The sequence below is a fragment of the Stenella coeruleoalba genome (assembly GCF_951394435.1).
Source record: "Stenella coeruleoalba genome assembly, chromosome: 1".
Taxonomy (NCBI): domain Eukaryota; kingdom Metazoa; phylum Chordata; class Mammalia; order Artiodactyla; family Delphinidae; genus Stenella; species Stenella coeruleoalba.
In genome coordinates this window covers 29913910-29922502 of record NC_137169.1, presented here as the reverse complement: position 1 = coordinate 29922502, position 8593 = coordinate 29913910, and the positions used below count along the sequence as shown (strand labels likewise).

At 45.6% G+C, this 8593-nt stretch overlaps 1 pseudogene across 1 annotated transcript; it reads right to left on the bottom strand.

The window, feature by feature from the left end:
• Positions 1–3742: 3742 nt before the first annotated feature.
• Positions 3743–4285, bottom strand: LOC307195846 (histone H3.3A-like; annotated as a pseudogene). Its single transcript has one exon. The product of its transcript is annotated as a histone H3.3A-like (transcript).
• Positions 4286–8593: the final 4308 nt, after the last annotated feature.

The window sequence follows — 8593 nt, the reverse complement described above, 5'->3', positions numbered from 1 at the left end:
AAAAATAAGCTCAAAATGGATTAAAGACCTAAATGTAAGGCCAGAAACTATCAAACTCTTAGAGGAAAACATAGGCAGAACACTCTATGACATAAATCACAGCAAGATCCTTTCTGACCCACCTCCTAGAGTAATGGAAATAAAAACAAAAATAAACAAATGGGACCTAATGAAACTTCAAAGCTTTTGCACAGCAAAGGAAACCATAAACAAGACCAAAAGACAACCCTCAGAATGGGAGAAAATATTTGCAAATGAAGCAACTGACAAAGGATTAATCTCCAAAATTTACAAGCAGCTCATGCAGCTCAATAACAAAAAAACAAACAACCCAATCCAAAAATGGGCAGAAGACCTAAATAGACATTTCTCCAAAGAAGATATACAGACTGCCAACAAACACATGAAAGAATGCTCAACATCATTAATCATTAGAGAAATGCAGATCAAAACTACAATGAGATATCATCTCACACCAGTCAGAATGGCCATCATCAAAAAATCTAGAAACAATAAATGCTGGAGAGGGTGTGGAGAAAAGGGAACACTCTTGCACTGCTGGTGGGAATGTGAATTGGTTCAGCCACTATGGAGAACAGTATGGAGGTTCCTTAAAAAACTACAAATAGAATTACCATATGACTCAGCAATCCCACTACTGGGCATATACCCTGAGAAAACCAAAATTCAAAAAGAGTCATGTACCAAAATGTTCATTGCAGCTCTATTTACAATAGCCCGGAGATGGAAACAACCTAAGTGCCCATCATCGGATGAATGGATAAAGAAGATGTGGCACATATATACAATGGAATATTACTCAGCCTTAAAAAGAAACGAAATTGAGCTATTTGTAATGAGATGGATGGATCTAGATAGAGTCTGTCATACAGAGTGAAGTAAGTCAGAAAGAAAAAGACAAATACCGTATGCTAACACATATATATGGAATTTAAGGAAAAAAAAACGTCATGAAGAACATAGGGGTAAGACAGGAATAAAGACGCAGACCTAGTGGAGAACGGACTTGAGGATATGGGGAGGGGGAAGGGTGAGCTGTGACAGGGCGAGAGAGAGTCATGGACATATACACACTAACAAACGTAGTAAGGTAGATAGCTAGTGGGAAGCAGCCGCATGGCACAGGGATATTGGCTTGGTGCTTTGTGACAGCCTGGAGGGGTGGGATAGGGAGGGTGGGAGGGAGGGAGACGCAGGGGGGAAGACATATGGGAACATATGTATATGTATAACTGATTCACTTTGTTATAAAGCAGAAACTAACACACCATTGTAAAGCAATTATACCCCAATAAAGTTGTTAAAAAAATTTTTATTTAACTCAATGACGGTTGAGCAAAGCTGATTCAAAGGAGGATATGAGAAACTCGTATGAAAAACAATGATGGAATATGATGACTAAATTGGTTACAAAATTGGTTAATATCCTATAAGGCAATAAAACCCTAACCTTTGGGATTATTTTCTCCTCTGGATGGAAATCACTTGCACTTGTTTTCTACAAGTGAACATCTAACTTTACAGAGCATGGGCCCTGATCAATAGTAATTAGAACGTCAAACAAAGCTGCAGGCCCTAGAGGATCACCTGACTCTAGGTGGGCTTGTCGGCCAAGTCACAGGATGGGGGGAGAAAACTCACAGCCATCTTTTTGCCGATTTCCAAGTTTTGAATAGGACTGGGGGAAAGGAATCTCCTAGAGGAATGTGCAATGGGAATTTGAGTTTTGGGGGCTCAGAGTCATTATAGATGGACCCCGAAAAGAAATGTGAGCCCAACTTTCACTAGGGTGAAGTGGGGCAAGTAAGAGAAGCGTCAGTTGGTGCCAGTGGCTTGGTGGGCTCCACGTGGGGATGGGAAGATGGGTTGTACCCACCCCTGTGCCATGTTTTTTTTTTTTTTTTTGCCTGCATTGGGTCTTCGTTGCTGAGCGCGGGCTTTCTCTAGTTGCAGCGAGCGGGGGCTACTCTTCGTTGCGGTGCGTGGGCTTCTTATTGCAGTGGCTTCTCTTGTTGCGGAGCACGGGCTCTAGGCGCACAGGCTTCAGTAGTTGCGGCTCGTGGGCTCAGTAGCTGTGGCTCACGGGCTCTAGAGCGCAGGCTCCATCGTTTCGGCGCACAGGTTTAGTGGCTCCGCGGCATGTGGGATCTTCCCGGACCAGGGCTCGAACCCGTGTCCCCTGCATTGGCAGGCGGATGCTTAACCACTGCGCCACCAGGGAAGCCCCTGTGCCATGTTTTGAAGTACCTCTCCTTGGACTCAGAGTTACACTAACCTTTTTATTTTCTGGAGGCTTTTTCCTGCTTTGTTTTTTTAACTAAATTTTTTATTGTGGTAAAATATACATATATATTTACATAACATAAAAATTACCATTTCAATATTTTTAAAGTGTACAGGTCAGTGGCATTAAGTATATTCACATTGTTGTACAGCCATCACCACCTTCCATCTCCAGAACTTTTTCATCATCCCAAACGGAAACTCTGTACCTGTTAAACACCAGATCCCCATTACCCCTTCCTCCTACTTCCTGGCGATGACCATTCTACTTTCCGTCTCTCTCAATTCAAATACTCTAGATACCTTATATAAGTGGAACCATACTGTATTTGTCTTTTTGTGACTGGTTTCTTTCACTTAGCATAATGTTAAGGTTTATCCCTATTGTAGTAATATATCAGGACTTCATTCCTTTGTTTTTGGATAAACAAGTGTATTTGTAAGTTTAGTCAATGTACATAATTGATCTAAAAACTTCAATAGAATGATAAATTTTAAAACCACTTGGCAAGCCATCTCTATGAAGTGATTTTTCCCAGGACCTTATACCAGATGACACCATTTTAACTGGCAGAGGTTCCATGCGCTGAAGCTGTGTGTCCCTCCCCTACAGCAAGTTTACCCTAAGGGTTATTATAATACAAACTCCACAAGGAAAAGAAGTTCGGTATTGTTCCCTCTTGGTAGAGAAAAACTCAACCTAGTTATGAGACCAACCACAACACAAAGAAAAGCTGCACTAACTACTATATTAGTAATAGATGATGCTGGTGTATTGTATTCTAGAGCCCTTATAAATAAATCCCCCCTGTTAGTGTCTGCATTATCAGCTAGAGGATTAGTTAACATGTGGTAGAATGAGGACTTATGCAAGGTATAATGTGCAAAGCATTCTACTACGTATGAAAAACAAGTGCAGTCTAATTAGGAGAAAACCAACCGGACTCCATATCACACACACCTTAATGACAAGACTCCCCACCACATGTGAATGTAAAACATTTAATTTAAAAATGTTGACACTACAATATATAAAATAGCTATTATAAATGCACATAGTGTATTCCATAGCTGCCAGGTTTACTTTTTTTTCTTTTTTTTTTTAAAGGAAACTGTAAGTTACACTGTGGTTAAGACTTGTATCTTCACCCTTGAAAAAGCCCACATTCTATCACAGTGATGTATGGTCAGACTTAACAGCCCCAATCGTTAAACACTTGGATCAAGTCATAACCAGTTTTTTTGCAAAAGGACTCTGTACACAGTTATCAATTTTAGTACCTTAACAGCTACCCAACAAGTCATTAACATACAGAAACATGCATCATGAGAAGCAAGAAATATCACCCATCCCTTCTGCATATTAGCAACTTGTCACTCCTGAGCAATGTGCTCACATCACTGAGGTCTGTGAACAGTCAGTCACTTTTCACATTCATCCTGAGTGAAGGATGGAATGACTTAAGTACAAATGCGGCATATTATAAACAATTTCTTACAGAAGAAGTCACAAAGTAAACCAAAGTATTTTACATAATTTACTACAAAACACCATAAAAACTTCCTTCACTTAAGCTCTCTCTCCCCGTAGGCGGCGAGCCAACTGGATGTCTCTGGGCATGATGGTGACTCTCTTTGTGTGGATAGCACACAGATTAGTATCTTCAAATAAACCCACCAGGTACGCTTCACTAGCCTCCTGAAGCGCACCGATGGCGGCACTCTGGAACCTCAAGTCGGTTTTGAAATCCAGGGCGATCTCCCTCACCAACCTCTGGAAAGGCAGCTTCCGGATCAGAAGCTTGGTGGATTTCTGGTAACGACGGATTTCTCCAAGAGCAATGGTCCCGGCCCTGTAGCGATGAGGTTTTTTCATCCCGCCGGTAGGAGGGGCGTTTTCTCGGCCGCTTTAGTGGCCAGCTGTTTGCGGGGCGCTTTGCCACCCGTGGACTTGACAAGCAGTCTGCTTGGTTCGGGCCATTTCCTTTCACCCAATGCCGAAGCCTTACACCGCTTCTCCGACCGCCGCGCAGTTCCTGCTGCCCAGTAAAGAGCCGTAGCTGCTGAGCTAATGGAAGAAGCTCCTCCGACTAACGACAAAACGGCTCTGCGCTCTTCATTCCTTTTTAAGGCTTATTCATATTTCATTGTATGTATATACTATATTTTGCTTATTCTTTCATCCATCAGTGGACACTTGGGTTATTTCTACCTTTTGGCTATTGTGAATAATGCTGCTGTGCACGTGGGTGCACAAATATCTGTTTAAATCCCTGCTTTCAATTCTTTGGGTACATTCCTAGAGAAGGGATTGCTGGATCATATCATAATTCTATGCTTAATTTTTTGAGGAACTACCGCACTGTTTTCCACAGTAGCTGCACCATTTTACCTTTCCACCAGCAATGCACAAGGGTTTCAATTTCTCCACCTGCTTGCCAACACTTATTTTGTTGTTGATTTATATAATAGCCATCCGAATAGACGTAAAGTGGAAACTTTTAGTTTTTAAATAATTGCTGAGTGTCACTGGATATTAGAAGAAAGTCTGATTGAGATTCTCTCCCTGAGTTTCAATTGCCCAGGAAGCTCTGTGGCTGATGCTGTCAAAATGAGGTCATTTCTGCTTCCAGGACCATTCCTAGAAGAAACAAGAAGGGCCCTTGCTTCTGTTGCTTGTTCCTGCCACATGGTGTCGCTGTTGAAGACTTGTCCTGCACAGTCTGAAGGACATCGCTTGCCTGTTGCTACGCTGATGTCTCTGTTGTTTCAGATCCTTCCATGGGCGCCACTAGATCTGCCAGAGGAAACAACACTCCTTGGCTAAGATTACAGTTCCTCTATTAAATTAGACAAATATTTACTGAGTGCCTACTATGTGCCAGGCATTGAGCTAGGTCCTCGGAAAACATCAGAACAAAATAGACAATGATCCCTGCCCTTCTGGGGCTAGACAATAAACAATGACCGCAGTAAACAGTAAATTACAAAGCATGTTATAAGGTGTTAAGCACCATGGGAAGATGAAAGAATAAAACAGGATAAGGGGATTGGGAGTGTGTGGTGGGGAGTTGAGTGAGAGCTGCATCACTGGGAAGACCTTGAATCAAGTCTTGAAGGAGGTGAGCTGTCCCTGGAGGAAGAGTTCCAGGTAGATGGGCCAGTCCTATGGCAGGAGTATTTGGGATACATTTGAAGTCAGAGTGAGTGAGGGGGATGGGAGCAGGAGAGCAAAGCCTTTAGGGACCATCATAAGGACTTTGGTTTTTACCCTGAGTGAGACGGGGATCCACTGCAGGATTCTGAGCAGAGAAGTGACTTGATCTGACTTGTGGTTTGTTTTTTTTTTCAACTTAAGTATTTATTACTTTTGCAATTTAAAGACTTTATTTTTTGGAGCAGTTTTAGGTTCACAGCAAATTTGAGAGGAAGGTACAGAGATTTCTCATATATTTCCGGCCCCCACACAGGCAGGCGTCCCTTATTATCAACATCCCCCAAAAGAGTGGGACGTTTGTTACAATCGATGAGCCTACAGTGACATGCTATTATCACCCAGAGACCATAGTTTACATTAAGGTTCACTCTTTTTTTAAAAAAATCATTTATTTATTTATTTTTGGCTGCGTTGGGTCTTCATTGCTGTGTGCAGGCTTTCTCTAGTTGCGGCGAGCGGGGTCTACTCTTCATTGCGGTGCGTGGGCTTCACATTGCGGTGGCTTCTTTTGCTGTGGAGCACGGGATCTAGGCGCGTGGGCTTCAGTAGTTGCGGCGTGTGGGCTCAGTAGTTGTGTCTCGAGGGCTCCAGAGTGCGGTTTCATATGTTGTGGCACACGGGCTTTGTTGCTCCGCGACACGGAGATCTTCCTGGACCAGGGATCAAACCCGTGTCCCCTGCATTGGCAGGCAGATTCTTAACCACTGCGCCACCAGGGAAATCCAGGTTCACTCTTGATGTTGCATATTCTATGGGTTTGGACAAATGTATAATGATGTGTATCCATCCTTATAGGATCACACAGAGCATTTTCACTCCCCTGTGCGCTCTGACTTAACGTTTTAAAAGTTTCACTGTGGCTTATGTGTTGAGAATGAATTGAAGGGTAAAGGGCAGGGACAGAAGCAGGCAGACCGGTTAGGAGGCCATGGCAATGATCCCGGGTCACAGGCATCATGGTTTACAAAATCATCACAGTCTGGAGCCTGGCCCTCTCCTCAACCTCCTCAGCAAATCCTCCTGCTCTACCCCAGTCATCCTCTGCTTCAGGGAAGCACTGAAGACAACCACTGGTGATTGAGGACCTACTATGTGCTGGGCTTGGCTCAAGGTGCTTCCTGTTGATTGTTTCACTCAGTCTTCAAAGGCATTCATGAGGAAGGGATTGTTCCACAGACATTTCAAAGCTCATGCTATGAATTGTGTCTTCCCCACCCCAAATTCATATGTTGCAGCTCTAAACCCCAACGTGGTGGTATTTGGAATGAGGCCTTTGGGAGGTAATTAGGTTTAGGTGAGGACATAAGGGTGGGCCCCCATGATAGGATTCGTGCCCTTACAAGAAGAGACGTAAGAGAGTTTGCTTCCTTTCTCTTTCCCCTCCAACCCCTTGATCATGAACCAAGGAAAGCCATGTGACCACACAGTGAGAAGGCGGCCGTTGGCAAGCCAGGAAGAGGGCTCTCATCGGGAACTGAATCTGTCGGCACCTTGATCTTGGACTTGCAGCCTCCAGGACTGTGAGAAATAAATGTCTGTTGTTTAATTCACCTAGTCTGTGGTATTTTGTTATAGCAGCCCAAGCTGACTAAGACAGCCCATTTTACAGACAAGGAAATAGAAACCTCCAAGGTTTGGATGACCAGGTCACTCAACTGGGGAGTGGTGGAGCATTGGGCTGAGCTGTGATGGGAGATTGGGGAACCAGAGAGAACAGGGCTTGGGGGAGTCCTGCCTGTGGGGCTGGGGGGCCTGGCACTGAGGAGTTGCAGAGGGACAAGGCCAGGTCTTGGGGTGACTGGGCCTGGTGGGCTCCCCGCCCGGGGTGACACCCTCTCTGTGGTTTCCCAGAGGCCAGGCTCTGGCTTTTCCGGATGTGCAGGGAGCCTGCAGGGGTTCCACTGAGGCCCTTCCTTGAGGCCTCCCAGGCTTGCTGGCAGCTGGAGCTGTCTAGGCCGGTGCTTCTGGAGGGGCAGGTGGTGGTGGTGGTGGGGTACAAAATGGGGAGGGGAAGGCACCCAATCCTGACTCCCTGGGGCCTGTTCCTGCACACTCTCAGAGAAGGTGGTGAAGAGGGCAGCATGTTAATGACAGTAATTGCTTTAATTATTTTTTTGTTTTGGAGAGTCATAAAATATGGCAGCTTGCTCAGTGCTAATCATGGTAATTAGGAGGGGCTGGGGGCTGTGCAATTGTCAAGAGGGGGAAGCATCAGCCTGCAAAGACAAAGAGAAGCAAATGGTCAGCCCCGCTTTCTCTTCCCTCCCTGCTTTCCCTCCCTTCCCTCCTACGCCTTTGGCCTTTTATTCCCTCTTTGGCCCACCTCCCTTCGCTCCTCCTCCCTCTGCACCACCCCTTTGGGAGGGAGGCCTCTTTGATTCTGATGCATTGACTGCTGGGTTGGGGGTGGGGTGGACGGTGGCCTCAGCTGGTCTCAGGGATGGGCCTTGGGTCTGGGGGCGCAGCTGTTCTGGGGAAGGCAGAGAGTTGCGTCACAAGCAGAGGTCTGTGCTGCTCTGGGCTCTTTCCTATGGTGCGCCCATATGGGCAGCTTCACACAGCCTGCTTTGGACCAAACACCTTGACCTTCACAGATCCTCTACTCTCAGGGGAGAGAGCAGAGCTGCATCCTTGAGCGGAGCTGGCCAAGCCTCAGGGAGTGGAAGCTGGGCCACCAGCCTGCTTCCCTTACTCCTAGCCAGCCAAGCATCACACTCTCTGCCAACATTTCCTGAGCCACCTACTGTGTGCCAGGCTGGAGATTCAGTGGGGAATCAAACTCCCGGTCAGATGGAGAGTTGGACGTGGAAGAAGTAATGACCATCCAGGGGGAATCAGAGGAACGGCACTCAGGCTAAAGGTGCCGACTCTTGGAAAGTCAGGGAAGACTTCCTGGAGGAGGTGGCAGGGCCATCAGGAAGGACTTCCAAGAGGAAACAATGTTTTCTGGGTCTTGCAAGGTGAGTAGTAGTTTCCTGGATGTGAGAGGAGAGAGGATTCCAGGCTGAGAAGAGGGGAGGGAGGGAGATACAGCTAGAGAAATCGCTTTGGGTTAGATTGTGAGGGGCCTCA